Raw genomic sequence first — 16,747 nt, 5'->3', positions numbered from 1 at the left:
TCTATGAACATTATTTTACGAGCTTGTGTTATGAACTTAGTGATGTGAACTTTGTTGTATGAACCTTTTATTATGAACTTGTACTATGAATGTGGTGTTATGAAATTGTATGTTAAGTCCCCGGAGAACCGATACAACCTATTAACTCATATTTGAGCCGATGGTCTTATGGATAGCGCTATTTAGGGTCGACAACCCCCACTCGCCCGGAACCGCGAGTGCATATTTCCATGAACTGACATCATGGGAACCATGGACATGATGGAATGGGGCAGGAACGGTAGTTAGGCTTGGTTGTGAATGGAATGCAATGGCATTCATCGTTTTCTAAATTGGAACATTCATAGAATAAACTACCTTTTTGAAATAATATATTATTATAAACCTGTGAACTCACCAACTATTTTATAGTTGACCCTCGTTTTTGCATGCTTTTCAGGGAACGGTCAGTGAATCAACAAGACGTTAGCATGATTTAAGTTGTTACGTTTGCTATGTATTAACTTATGTATTGTGAAAACTGAATGTATTTGTTTTGTACGCGATGTAAACTTAAAACGCTTAATGTTTATGGTTGGTACTTCTATTTACCTTTGTGATGAGACCTTAGCCTGTCACTCTTCGTGTTTCCGCTTTAACGGGGTGTGACAAATTTGGTATCAGAGCCTAAGGTTATAGAGAATACCGGCTTCCCCTTTCCCTTAGGGACGCCTAAACTATAACCATTGAGTTAATAAAACATGCCATTTAGTATAAGTAATTCCGGTAATGCGCTACTGGACCTTAATTATACATAGCCTGATCACCTATGTATAATTAAGGAAGAGTTAGTGCAAGACCGGAATTGATTATAGTGAATGGTATCAACACCCTAGGATAAACATAAACATCAAACATAATAGAAATTTTCTAGAAGGCTAAAAATTCATCTAAACATTAGAGTTTCTCGTGTACAGCGTAGCCATGTCAAACGCTAGCTCTCAAGCACTTGGATCGGCAGATGAGTCTGGTTACGTCACTGCGCGCCCGAAAGTCAACCGCGACTCGAGCACCGAACTGACTGAAGATCCGTCTACAGGATCAGAGACTGGAGAGGAAGTGAGCAGCCAGGCACCGACTGAGGAAACTTCAGCCCCGCCGATACCCGAGCCTTCGCGACAGCTGACGCCTCAGCCACCCCTTTATGGACTATACCACAGGAGGACAGCGAGAAAGAGCGCACCAATGCCGAGAGAAGTGTTGAGGTTCGAGCGTCCAGAACCCGTGGCAGCACCTCCCGCACCAAGGAGTAAGCGTCTCAAGCCTAGTCAGCCTCGACCCCCAGTCATAGGGACGCCTTATATGCGAGCACCCGGAATGACTTGTCAGGAGCGACGCAGCATGGAGGCCATGGCCCGAGACCTGCATGATGCCCGTAGTAGGATTGCTTATCATCATCACAGCATAGCCGACATGTCAGACGTGGTGGATGCGGTGTGTGGTTATGCATACTCCGCCCAGAGGACAGCAATCAGAGCTATGATCACTAGCGCTATCGCTGGAGGGCTAGCATTGATTCTGGCAGTGGCACTTGTCTGGGTGATTGTGTTTTGGGGTTGAATCTAAACGTCATGGTTTATGTTTTGTCGTTTTTGGTCTATGTATTTTGATGTAATGCCTTTGGTTTATGGCTTTTGAGAACTATGGTTGAAGTGTCTTTTGTAGCTTGCAGTATCAAGCAATATGCTTTGTTAAACCTTTTATGTACGAACTACGAATGAAATCTATTTTAATGATTTTCAATCACCATGTTATTTCACACTTATATTTTTCATGAACTGTAAATTGTTTTGATGATTTGAAATCGTTCTTGAAAATATATTTTATTATTATTAATATTATTATTTCTTTGAAAAAAAAACTAATTAATAATGATAATAACGTCCTTAATTTTGTTTGTGTGTTATAGAACCATGCCCCAAAGAAGAAACACCCGCTCACGCCCAACACAGCCTGAGAATGCCACTCCCGATATTGCTCAACTGGTCTCGCAACAACTAATGGCTGCTATCCCTAACATTGTGGCTCAAGTCACTGCGGGAATCAATGCTAGTCAGACAAACCATGGAGGCCCTACACCTACTGAGAACACCGAAGGAAGCGGAGTTCGTAATGAGGAAACAAGGGGATGCACCTATAAGTACTTCATGTCTTGCAAACCCAAGGAGTTTCATGGAACAGAGGGTGCAGTGGGATTGTTGAAATGGATAGAAGGAATTGAGGCTGTACTCCACATCAGCAAGTGCTCAAATGACTGCAAGGTTCCCTATGTTGCATGCCTTCTCCAAGACAGAGCCTTAACGTGGTGGAATGCGCAAGTCCGGAACCGTGGAAGGGAGGCAGCGAACCAATTAGCTTGGGAGGAATTCAAAGAGTTAATCAAGAAGGAATACTGTCGTAAGGATGAGATCCAGAAAATGGAATCTGACTTCTGGAACCATGCCATGGTAGGAGCCGATGTGGAAGGCTACACTGTGCGTTTCCATGAACTCGCTGAACTAGTGCCGCACATGGTCACCCCTGAGAGCAAGAGGATTGACCGATACATATGGGGTTTAGCACCAGAAATTCGAGGCATGGTTACTTCAGCAAATCCTACCTCAATCCATAGCGCTATAGACCTGGCCACCGCCTTACGAATGATAAAGTGAGGGCCGGGATATTGACCATAAGCAACGAAAGTAACAAAAGAAAATCGGAGAACCAGCTGGGAAGGAAGAAGAATGACAACTCAGAAAAGAACAAGAAAAGGGCAACAAACTTTACGGTTAAAACAGAGGAACCTGTGCAATGAGGGCCTAAACCTAAGTGTGAGAAATGCAGTTATCATCATGAGGGTGCCTGCCCTATCTGCCACAAGTGCAATCGAACTGGACATTTCGCAAAGTATTGCAGGATAGATAAAGATCGCAAGGATGGTAAACGGGCATGCTATAAGTGTGGAAGTGTGGACCACTTTAGGAATGTCTGCCCGAATCTGAATAAGGGCCCCAATAACAACAATACCAGGAACCAGGCGGGACATATAAACCGTGGAAATCCAGGAGGCCAGGCTCGTGGGCGAGCATTTGTGATTAAGGCGGAAGAGGCTCGCCAGAACCCGGAGGTGGTAACAGGTACATTCCTCCTAAACAACCACTATGCATCAGTATTATTTGACTCGGGGGCAGATAGAAGTTTTGTGTCACATGAATTTAGACCCCTAATCGACTTGAAATCAAAAATATTGGAACATGCCTACGTAGTTGAAGTTGCTAACGGTCATGAAATTAAGGCTAGGGAGATAGTTCCTAATTGTACCTTGAACTTAGCTGATAAAATTTTTAGTATTGACCTTATCCCTATAGAACTTGGAAGCTTTGACGTAGTGATTGGAATGGACTGGTTGTCCAAGAATCGAGCAGACATAGGATGCTTTGAGAAAGTTGTCAAAATACCCCTCCAAAACAACGAAACCCTTATAGTGTACGAAGAGAAACCAGGCAAGAACTTGAAGATAGTCTCATGCATGAAAATTCACAAATATCTGAGGAAGAAATACCTTGCGTTCTTGGCTCTTGTAGTGGAAAAGAAATCAGAAGAAAAACATATTCAGGATATTCCAATAGTGCGAGAATACCCCAAAGTATTCCCAGAAGAGTTGTCTGGGCTCCCCCCAGCAAGACAAGTCGAATTCAGAATTGATCTAATTCCTGGATCGGCACCTGTAGCTAAAGCACCTTACCGCTTGGCACCTTTTGAAATGCAAGAACTTTCGGGCCAACTTCAGGAACTTTTGGAAAAAGGATTCATTCGTCCAAGTTCCTCACCATGGGGTGCACCGGTCTTATTTGTGAAAAAGAAGGGTGGATCGATGCAAATGTGCATCGATTATAGAGAACTAAATAAATTGACTATCAAAAATAGATACCCCCTTCCTCGAATAGACAATTTGTTCGATCAACTCCAGGGTGCCACGTACTTTTCAAAGATTGATCTACGATCGGGATACCACCAATTAAGGGTACGCGATGAAGATGTTCCTAAAACCGCCTTCAGGACTCGTTACAGACACTATGAATTCCTAGTTATGCCTTTTGGGCTAACTAACGCGCCAGCTGCCTTCATGGATCTTATGAATAGGATTTGTAGGCCGTACCTTGACAAGTTTGTGATCGTGTTCATTGACGACATACTAGTCTTTTCCCCAAACAAAGAAGAGCATGAACGACATCTTAGGTTAGTTTTGGAACTGTTGAAAGACCAAAAATTATTTGCAAAGTTCTCTAAGTGTGAATTTTGGATTAGGGAAGTACGATTCATTGGTCATGTGGTTGTAGAAAAAGGAATACACGTGGATCCCACCAAAGTTGAAGCAATTAAGAAATGGGAAACCCCAAGATCCCCGACGGAAATTCGGCAATTTCTGGGATTGGCGGGCTATTATAGGCGCTTTATTGAGAACTTCTCCAAAATTGCCCAACCACTGACTATTTTGACCCAAAAGGATAGGAAATTTGAATGGGGAGAACCACAAGAAGATGCCTTCCAATTATTGAAACATAAGTTGTGTAATGCGCCAGTCTTGGCATTGCCAGATGGTGTGGAGAACTTCACAGTGTATTGTGATGCGTCACACCAAGGTCTGGGTTGCGTACTGATGCAGAAAGGAAAGGTTATTGCATATGCGTCAAGGCAGTTGAAGGTTCATGAGAAAAACTACACAACCCACGACCTAGAATTAGAAGCGGTGGTATTCGCCCTTAAGATCTGGAGACATTACTTGTACGGAACTAAGTGCACTATTTATACTGATCACAAAAGCCTACAACACATCTTGGATCAAAAGATGCTTAACATGAGACAGAGGCGGTGGGTAGAATTACTCAACGACTATGATTGCGAAATTAAATACCATCCAGGAAAGGCCAACGTTGTAGCCGATGCGTTGAGTAGGAAGGAAAGGGTGAAACCCTCACGAGCACATGCCTTCGGAGCCCTTGTTCAAACCAGTTTGAAGAGCGAAATCCTTGCTGCTCAAGGCGAAGCGTTAAAAAACTGAGAACTTGAAACGTGAAACATTGCACGGCCTGGAACAACAATTTGAAACACGTTCAGATGGAGTGAAGTACTTCAAAAATAGGGTATGGGTACCAAAGATCGACGAATTACGTAAGGTAATTTTAAAGGAAGCCCATAATTCCCGATACTCGATCCACCCTGGAGCCGACAAAATGTACTTGGATCTAAAGGAATACTATTGGTCGTCTGGAATGAAGAAAGATATTGCCTTGTATATTGGGAAATGTTTAACTTGTTCCAAAGTGAAGGCCGAATATCAAAAGCCCTCCGGTTTGCTTCAACAACCAGAAATACCTCAATGGAAATGGGAGCAAATATCCATGGATTTTGTTACCAAGTTGCCAAGGACCACAAAGGGACACGATTCTATTTAGGTGGTGGTGGACAGATTGACGAAATCCGCACACTTTCTCCCCATTTGAGAAGATTATCAAATGGAAAGGCTTGCTCGAATTTACATAAACGAGATTGTAGCACGCCACGGGGTACCTATTTCCATCATTTCAGATAGAGATAGCCGTTTTACATCTAGATTTTGGCAGTCACTTCAAAAAGCCTTGGGGACCCGTTTAGACTTAAGTACCGCCTATCATCCCCAAACAGATGGTCAGAGCGAACGAACCATCCAGACGTTAGAAGACATGCTCCGGGCTTGCGTGATCGACTTTGGAGGAAGTTGGGATAACCATTTGCCATTAGTCGAGTTCTCCTATAATAATAGCTACCATACCAGCATTCAGTGTGCCCCCTATGAGGCCTTGTATGGGCGTAAATGTTGCTCCCCGCTATGTTGGCTGGAAATTGGCGATAGGCAGTTAACGAGACTGGATTTAATTCAAGAAACCACTGAGAAGATCTCGATAATACGTGATAGACTGAAAGCAGCTCGTGATCGCCAGAAGAGCTATGCTGACAAGCGTAGGAAACCCTTGGAATTTCAAAAGGGAGACAGAGTACTCTTAAAAGTATCCCCATGGAAGGGAGTCGTGCGTTTTTGTAAACGAGGAAAACTGAGTCCCCGTTATGTAGGACCCTTCGAGATTATCGAAAGGGTTGGTCCAGTGGCATATAAGCTCAAGCTACCGGATGAACTGAGTGCGATACACGACACATTCCATGTGTCGAACCTCAAAAAGTGCTTGGCGGAGGAATCCCTACACATACCCCTCGGGGACCTCCAAATTAATGATCGACTAAAATTCCTGGAGGAACCTCTAGAAATCCTCGATCGAGAGGTTAAGCAATTAAAACGAAGTAAAATACCGATCATGAAAGTTCGTTGGAACTCTAAGCATGGGCCCGAGTTTACGTGGGAACGGGAGGATTTCATGAAGAACAAATATCCTCAACTATTCGTTATGTTCGAACCAGTGTTACCGCCAGTTGAATTTCGGGACGAAATTCCCACAACTGGGGGAGACTGTGACATCCACCAAAACTCAGGTCAATACTCATCTAGAACTTTGTCATTTTCTTGTGTGCACTTAACTTGGCTCTAGAGTTACAAGTTGAACTAGGTTCACGACTTAATAGATCCCTCGGAACAATTAGTGTATCTTAGCTTGTATTGAACAATCACATTGATATTTGTATGAACCAGCTGAGTGATAAAGTGCCAAATTTGAACCTTAAGTCCAAACACAACACTATGTTTGGTAGACCATAACCCAAGGTAAGTTAGCAACCCTAAAATTTCCATATTGGAAAAAAAAAATCTAATGCTTAACAAGGTTAAGTAATTTAAGCTAATATGAACAAAATTAAACCATAATATGAACCAACTATAAAGTTGATGAGAAATTCATATAATTCATGATTCGAAATGTGAAACAAAAGAAAAATCCAAGGATATCAAAATCTTACAACCACATATTATGAATCCTTGTTATAATTGTTGAAATATGAGAAATTGATTTTTATAAAAAAAAATTAAATAATAGGTTATCATTTTCTAAATTAATTCAACAAATATAAATTTACAAGTTATTACCTAGTGTAATTATTTCAACAAAACCCAATAATTAAAACCTTAGGAGATTATGATAATGTTTGAGTTTTTATAAAATATAAAATCTAGATTTATAAGAATTCAAGGGAGGCTTTTATTATTTGATCTAATATCAATAAAAATACCATATCCCTCTTAAATTTTCGTCCATTAGGCTTTTCCCTCTCCCCCATGCCTTAAAACCCATCATTACACCTCATTTGAACCACGTACACACTCCATCTCACACTCCTTCTCCAAGAAAACTCTCCCACTTCCAAGACCACTCCTACACATCAGAAAATCCTCCATTCTCTGTCCTAATTTCGGATTTTTGAAGGTCAAGAAGTGTTCTTGCTTCTCTCAAGATCAAAACCAAGGACGCTAGTAGGAATCGCCCTCGTCAACATCAAACTGCGAAGCCCGAGCCACAAACTTTCTATTGTGAGTTTTCACAGCCCCTATTTTACGTTTTAATGTTTTGGGGTGAAAAGCATGCTACAATTTCTATGAACATTATTTTACGAGCTTGTGTTATGAACTTAGTGATGTGAACTTTGTTGTATGAACCTTTTATTATGAACTTGTACTATGAATGTGGTGTTATGAAATTGTATGTTAAGTCCCCGGAGAACCGATACAACCTATTAACTCATATTTGAGCCGATGGTCTTATGGATAGCGCTATTTAGGGTCGACAGCCCCCACTCGCCCGGAACCGCGAGTGCATATTTCCATGAACGGACATCATGGGAACCATGGACATGATGGAATGGGGCAGGAACGGTCGTTAGGCTTGGTTGTGAACGGAATGCAATGGCATTCATCGTTTTCTAAATTGGAACATTCATAGAATAAACTACCTTTTTGAAATAATATATTATTATAAACCTGTGAACTCACCAACTATTTTATAGTTGACCCTCGTTTTTGCATGCTTTTCAGGGAACGGTCAGTGAATCAACAAGACGTTAGCATGATTTAAGTTGTTACGTTTGCTATGTATTAAATTATGTATTGTGAAAACTGAATGTATTTGTTTTGTACGCGATGTAAACTTAAAACGCCTAATGTTTATGGTTGGTACTTCTATTTACCTTTGTGATGAGACCTTAGCCTGTCACTCTTCGTGTTTCCGCTTTAACGGGGAGTGACAACTAGGGTTTTCCCGACTTTTGGACACGCATAGATTCAACGAGTTGGTCGGAAACTCGGCGAGTCAGTGAAGGTTTTATGACCTTCTGAACTCTTAAGGAACGCGACGAGTTGCTAGGTGCACTCGACGAGTTGGGTCAACATGGACCGTTGACTTTGACTTGGACCAAGGGTTGACCAGTTTGACCTCTGGGGGTATTTTGGTAATTTGGAAATTTATGGAAATGGTTTTATGGTAACTATAGGTGGTGGAGTTCGTATCGGTGATTCGAGAGTTGAGCTTATCACTTCAGTGCGACATTTGTGAGGTGAGTTATCCTCACTATACTAAGGGGTCTAAGGCACCAAGGTCGGCCCATTGGATTCGATATCCCAATAGTTGATTATGTGTTGAATAGAAGATGATTATGCATGCTAGTTTGCTATGCCTGTTAGGTAGATCTGTAGGACTACCTTTGTTACTGTTCGATTATCAGTATGTGTTATTAGTTGTATAAGTGGACATGTTGTATAAGTGGACTTATACTGTGGGCTCAGGGGGTAATCCTGTCTGTAGAGCTGTGGACCCAGTATATGCTGTTATTTGTATATGTTTTATGTGCAGTGTATCGGTATTTTGGGGGAACTCACTATGCCTCGGGCTTACAGTTTCAGTTTATTGTTTCAGGTGCATCAGGGGATCGCGGCAAGGCAAAGACGTGATCGTACAGCTCCTCATATTTATGTTGATGTTTCTGGGATACTCTGACATTATACATTTTGAAAACAAGTTTTGTAATGATTAATGGTTTTGAAATGTTTTAAAAGTTTAAATTTGGCACGATTTTATGGGTGTTACAAGTTGGTATTAGAGCCTTGGTTTGAGTGAATTGGAGGAACACTCGGGTGAATCCAGTCTCAAATCAAGGAAAGGATTTTCAAAATGATTTTTTTATGGTTTTCAAAATACTAAAGGAGGATGCAGAGTGTACGATTAGCCGGGGCCAGTAAGTAGATCCCAAAATACCATACAATTATTTGATATTGTGATATGTTATAACAACATGCTAGTACCAGGCTAGGGATCTTCAGGAATTGCATGATAGAATTGCTTGATTACATGATGCCTACTAGCCTAGGGTTTTCTCTATATGAAATTGACATCATTACTGTAGTTGCTTAGTGTATGCATCACGGTCGTACATAACTAAGATCTTATAGCCTGAGAATGTTTGGTTTGGCCTTATTTCCTGTTCTTGTTTGATGAAGGGCTTAGGGTAGGATCAGGTATTCGAAAGTCTATAGGGTCCAGCGTTATGTATGACTAGCATACACTAGTGTTGCAGGGTTGGTGGAAGTTTCATGGGTGGTTGAGTTGTGCGAGGTCAGTAGACCAATCATGAGATAATTAGTTTTCCTATAGGAGTGAGGATTGAGGGATCACCATGTATGTGTATGTTGTTAGGGTATTGTGATGATACTCGAGACAAATATGGGTAGGTGTGGAAGGTAGTATGGGCCTGTACTAGTGAAAGCACAGGACCCATACGCATAGCAAGGAAGTCACAATCCCTAGGGATTAGTTGGGAGTTGGTTCCCCTGTTATTTATGCGGATTATTTGATATCTTCCTAGTATATTTTGAGTATGGTGGTCACGAGGCGTTTTGTGACCGGATCCGGATCGAGATCAGGGCAGGGTGATCAGGGTGCTCCGACAGAGTCTAAGGTTATCGGCCAGGGTGGGCCAACATTGACAGATGATCGTGTCAGGGAGATCATCCGCGAGGAGGTGGTCGGGATTGTTCGGGGTCAGATTCTGGAGATGTTTGGGTCTATTAAGACCGCTATGATGGAGTATTTTGATGAAATATATGCAGCCCTAACTGAGACGGCTGCCGCAGCAGCTACAGCGGCTGTAACAACGGCAGGGGAGGAGCTGGTAGAGCTTTTCAGTACCGAGACTTCGATAACACGAAGCCCCTGACATTTGATGGTACTCAGGATCCGATCAGAGCCATGAGGTGGCTGTCTGACGTGGAGGGTTGTTTCTTCACGTGCTCATGTCCTACTGAACAGAAGGTCAGATGTGCCCTGAACCTACTGAGGTCCGGGGTAAAGGACTGGTGGAGACTGATGAAGGGGTCTTATTCGGATGATCAGAGAGTTGCTGTTACTTGGGAGCAGTTCAGGGATATGTTCCGCGCTCGATATATTCCACGGGTCGAGCGGGAGCGTCTAGCTCAGGAGTTTTTGGAGTTGAGGCAGGAGGGTGAGACCATGACTGAGATTACCCGTACGTTCACACAGAGGGCGATGTTTTTCCAGGAGTTTGCTTCCGAGCAGGCTCAGATGACACGTTATCTGAGCATGCTCAAGACTGATATTCGACAGTTTGTTGCTACCCAGCGATGTGAAACTTTGCTGGATTTACAGGAGGCCTCTAGGCAGCGTGATCTGGAGATTGAGTTACAGTTATGAGAGCAGAGGCGGGCCCCGGCACAGTCACAGTCTGCGCCGAAGGGGCCCAAGACCGATGATACTAGGACTGGAGGTCAGCGTGGCCGTACTTGTGGAAAGTGCGGAAAGGGTCATTCTGGAGTTTGTCGATCAGGTAGCGGGTGCCACAAGTATAGCAAGGAGGGTCATTATGCGAAGGATTGTCGCCAACCAGTCCCATGTTCCGAGTGTGAGGTTATGTTACCACTTACCACTGTGAGCAGATTGGCCATGTGAATGCCAACTGCCCGTTGCTTACCGCTAAGTCGGCGCAGGCCCCTTCACCAGCTACACTGAGGATCACGGACGGGAGGTCAGGTAGAGCAGAGCCCCCAAAGGCTCAGGGGCGCGGCTTCCAGCTCACCGCAGAGGATGCCAGGGCAGCACCAGATGTGGTTGTTGGTATGTTTCTATCCCTTATCTTACTGATTATATATGTTTTATGCTTATATGTTTGTACATGTGATTATGTACGTTTTTAGTGAACTCCTTACCTGCTTTGGTATTATTTGACTCGGGGGCGAGTCGGTCGTTTGTTTCTCAGACTTTCAGTAGGGAGTTCGGATTGCCAGTAGGAGAGTTACAGTGTCCGTTGCGAATTTCCATCACCAACGAACATGGGATTTCTGCTTCTTCAGTCTATTGGGGTTGCGTATTGGAGATTTTCGGAGTATCTTTTCTGATAGAACTGATTCTGATTCCCATGGGGGGTGTATGTGTGATCGTGGGTATGGACTGGCTTAGTCGTTTCGGTGCCATGATCGACTACGAGGGTCAGAGAGTTGTAGTTCGAACCCCAAGTGGGGGAGAACTGATTGTTTATGGCGAGGGCACTAGGTTGGGATTAGGGTTTTGTTCAGCTGCCAGGGCTCGGCAGTACATTCAGCAAGGGTGTGCGGGTTATCTAGCAATCAGGTTTCAGTTTCAAAGGTTCCGGTGGTCAGAGAGTTCGCTGATGTGTTCCCGGAGGAGTTACCCGGAGTACCTCCAGAGAGGCAGGTCGAGTTCAGGATCGACCTAGTGCCAGGTGCGGCCCCTATCGCCAAGGCACCGTATCGGTTGGCACCGCTAGAGATGTAGGAGCTGTCATCACAGCTGCAGGAGCTGCTGGGAAAACAGTTCATTCGTCCGAGCAGTTCCCCTTGGGGAGCACCGATACTCTTCGTCAGGAAGAAGGATGGTTCACACCGGATGTGAATTGATTACTGGGAGTTGAACAAGTTAACGGTGAAAAACCGTTATCCACTCCCGAGGATAGACGATCTTTTCGATCAGTTGTAGGGGCGTCTTGGTTTTCCAAGATAGACTTGAGGTATGGGTATCATCAGGTCAGGGTCAGAGAGAAGGACGTGGAGAAAACCGCGTTTCGGACTCGTTATGGACATTATGAGTTCGTGGTGATGCTGTTTGGGCTCACCAACGCGCCAACAGTGTTTATGGACCTGATGAATCGAGTTTGCAGACCGATGCTCGATCGCTCGGTCATAGTATTCATCGACGATATCTTGGTGTATTCCAAGACCCGAGAGCAGCATGAGGAGCATCTGCGAGAGTTATTGGGAGTTCTGAGGCGGGAACGGCTTTATGCCAAGTTCTCGAAGTGTGAGTTTTGGTTACGAGAGGTCCAGTTTCTGGGACACCTCGTTAACTGTCACAACTGACATTTTAGCCAGGAAATTCTGTGATCATGTAAACGTCATCTTCGATAATATTTGTAACTCTAACTTGATATCATACACTATGTTCATTCTATGACAACAAACTTAGTCAAGACTCACAATTGAAATTCAAAACTCTATGTTAAACATTTCAGAAAGTCAATTGGGAGTTGAAAACCCTAAGAATCTCGGTTCAAATTCATTATGGACTAATATCTTCTTATTGGGCCTAATGGACCAATAAGCATTCAATTTGACTATTTTGGGCTTAGAAACCCTATTTGGATTCTAAATGGACCCAATTCATAAATCTATAACATTTTGGACCATTTGGGCCTGGAATGATTCATTCTAACCCTAATGGGCCTTATTGGGCCATAAATGGATTAATTAGCCCTAATAGACCATAAACCCATTCCTTTATACCATAATGGGCCGTGAACCACCTTAAGAGCCCAATGGACCGATAAATATTATTGGGCCTAGGAAATTCGAACAAAGCCAAGAAATTGAGCCCAACACCATTTTTCCTTCATTCCATAGGGCTCATTCTCGGCCAAGGTTAAAAAAGAGATTAATGAAGGATTATTTAACAATGACACCTAAGTATTATTTAGAGGTAATCCATGCATTACCTCTCATATTTCCATGTAAAACCCTACATGTAATAACCAAATATCTCATTCCTCCCTCTCTTCTTATCCTCTCGGTCGAACCTTCCATCATACCACCTTCATAACTTTCTTCAAAACACTCTCAAACACACTCTAGAACTCTTCCTTCTTCCATCAAAAAATTCGAGATTTGTGGGTGCTTTCAAGAGGTTCTTCATCAAGGTTCATCATATTTGGTAAGTTTTGGTTAGACCTCATAGTTTTAACTTCAAGTTACACCTTAAATCTCTTCTTAACCCACATTACTTCATGATCCATACTCTAGCACTTCATAAAACTCGAGATCAACTCAAGGGAAGCTTACTAGGGCCGCAACCTCACTATTCTCTTCACCAAACTGAGAACAAACAAGCAATGTGAATTCATAACCCCTTGTTTTCGGTTTTTACATGTTTTTGGGGGAGAATACAAGTGTTTATGTGTAGATCTATGTATTCATGCATGTTATGTATGATTTTCTTGGTTTATGTTGTGATTATGTGATAAAACTTGATGAATCTCGAAAACTCTAACAAAATGGATGAGATTCATAAACTAAAACACTCTAAACATCATACTACAAAGATAAAAGTGTTATACATGCCTAAGATGTGAAAAACAAAACAAAAATCTTGTATAAGGACCATTTTTGACAAGTAAACAAAAGATTGGGATAATTTTGCCACTTACGGTTTTGTAAGGATCAAAAGGGTCACATTTGTATAAAAATGAGTTTTTATAACAACTATACCTTCCAAAGGACCAAAAGTGTAATATTTTGCATTATGGGCCTTAATTTGGGCCTTACGGCTTTTTGGGCCCAAATTGCAAAAATATAAATTTTCATGGACTAAAATGTTATTTGAATCAAAACTTGAGTCAAAAATGAAAACTTACAAATTTAGGGGCTGAAAATGACTCTTATTTCAAAATTAGGCCAAAAATGTTAATTTTATAAAAATTGGGCCGAAAATGTCATTATATTCAAATAAGGGCTGAAAATGTAATTTTCTGCAAAGATGGGCTGAAAATGTCAATATATGTATTTTTGGGCCAAACCCGTCAATTACTAAACATTTGGGGCGAAAATATAATTTTTTATAAATTAATGGGCTAAAATGTTATTTTTAATTAAAATAGACCAAAAATGACATTTTATGTAAAAATAAGCCTTTAAATGTTCAAATTAGTTCTTAAGGGACCTAAAGTGACATTTTTACTAAATTTTTACTAAACACGAGTTCAAATTATAGAATTTTGACGTAACGAACTAAAAATATCATTATAACAAAACACTGGACTTTTTTATAACATTATGGATAAATGTTTCGACGAAATGAACAATACTATAACAAACAAACGAAATACAACAGTTGTACGACTATTGGGCCTAGTGCTCACTATACATGCTTATTGGGCCTTCGTGATCCATTTGCATGTTTATTCGGCCCAATATAATCATTTCATGTCGATTGGGCCTTCGCGATCCAGTTACATGCTTAATGGGCCTAAATTAGACTTTACATGTTATTGGGCCTTAGTGGCCCATTTACATGCTAATTTAGCCTGAAATAATTCATCATATGCTTAATGGGCTTTAATGTGTCCATTCGCATACTTAACAAGCCTGGAAATAACTTACATGTCTAATGGGCCACAGTTGTCTTTTTTTCATGTTTGTTGGGCCTTATCCTTTCACATTCATGTATCATCTGGTGTTCGTAATTCTCAATACATATAGTCATGTATCATCTGGTGTTCGTAATTCTCAATACATATAACGTTATACATATTCATGTGACAATAACTGGGATTTAGTGAGACTTGTCGATTGACAGCATTGAGTGTATGGTCGTAGCCCGTAGTTATAATCAGAGTCTCCTAGAGGGAGAGCGAGAGTTTGTGTATAGATCTATATGGGAGTGACTCCCCCACACCTGAGTTGTTCGCTACAGTTAGGCTAGGCCAGTCTAGGGTGACAAAACCTTGATCAAAATCCGGCGTTTTGAAAAAATGCCAAGACAGGGAATCAGTCACGATCATGCATGGTTATAACGACTCATATAGAGATCCATTACCATCACGACATTACGGAAATCAAAACTCGTAAATCATATTGATACAAAACAAATCATACGATAATGCAAGGACCGCAACATTTTTATAAATCAGAAAATATCGGATTTTCTGGGGAAACACTATTATTCAATTACCTTCTACTTACAACAGAAAGAATACAAAGAAATTTGGATTGCATACTTATACATGTTTTTACTATGAAATTCACACATGCATCTATACTCAATTTTCACATCATTTTTCAGACTTTTTATAGAAAATATCGGATTTTCTGGGTTTTTACAAACAATACAATGACTTTCATTCAAACATGCTTATGAACTCACCAACATTATATATGTTGACCGTTTTCAAAATAACTTGTATTCTCAGGTAACCGTTAAGCAGGGGAACTTTCAAGTGTAGGAAATTTATTTTGTGTAATGTCAAATCATCGTACAATCGAATATTTTAGGAACATGTAATCTAAGACAATGTACTTGATGTGAACAATTCCAGTTGTAATATGTAATGTTTGGTGATGATTGTGTTATGTTTCATGTATATTCATTGTGATGATAATTCAATTGATAGTCACACGAGCCCCCGGATGATTCCGCCGTCTGGTTCGGGGGTGTGACATTAACCACGAGGGGATTTTGGTCGATCCGACCAAAATCGAGGCGGTTATGCAGTGGGAGGTTCCGAAATCTCCCTCGGACATCAGGAGCTTCTTGGGATTAGCAGGGTACTACCGAATATTCATACATGATTTCTCCAAGATTACAGTACCTCTCACTCATCTGATGAGGAAGGGGGTGGATTTCCGGTGGGGCCCCGAGTAGCAGAGGGCGTTTGAGACCCTCAGACAATGACTATGCGAGGCTCCAGTCTTGACTCTTCCGGAGGGAGTTGAGGATTTTATGGTGTTCTGTGATGCATCCATCACGGGACTAGGAGGGGTCCTCATGCAGAGGGGACGGGTGATAGCCTATGCATCGCGGTAGTTGAAGCCGCATGAGACGAGATACCCTACTCATGATCTGGAGTTGGGAGCGGTGGTATTCGCTCTCAAGATTTGGAGACACTACATCTATGGGGTCCAATGTACCATATACACGGATCACAAGAGCGTGATACATATCATGGATCAGCCGAACCTGAACATGAGGCAGCGCAGGTGGCTGGATGTAGTCAAGGACTACGATTCTAAGATCCTTTACCACCCCGGTAAAGCGAATGTGGTGGCAGACGTTCTGTGCTGCAAGTCAGATGGGTCTTCCACCCCAGCGATGTGTATGAGGATAGCGGTGGATTCTCCACTTGTGGGCTTGATAAGGGAAGCCCAGGCTGAGGGTATGCGTCAGGAGAACTAGAAACTCGATAGGGTCAGGGGTGAGAACACCCGGTTTGTGGAGGATAGTCGAGGATTATTGACCCGTTGCGGTCGGGTCTGGGTTTCAATGTCTGGTGGGGTCAGACAGACTATATTGGAGGAGGCTCATAAGTCTCGCTTCTCTATTCACCCGGGGGCCACTAAGATGTATCGGGACTTGCGATTGAGTTACTGGTGGCCGTGCATGAAGCGAGAAATAGTTTGGTACGTCGAGAGGTGCTTGACCTGCATGATGCTCAAGGCCGAGCATCAGAGGCCGCATGG

The sequence above is a fragment of the Lactuca virosa genome, chromosome 6, assembly GCF_052849685.1.
Source record: "Lactuca virosa cultivar CGN04683 chromosome 6, Lactuca_virosa_CGN04683_v6, whole genome shotgun sequence".
Classification (NCBI taxonomy): Eukaryota; Viridiplantae; Streptophyta; class Magnoliopsida; order Asterales; family Asteraceae; genus Lactuca; species Lactuca virosa.
Note: the sequence above shows the minus strand (reverse complement) of the source record.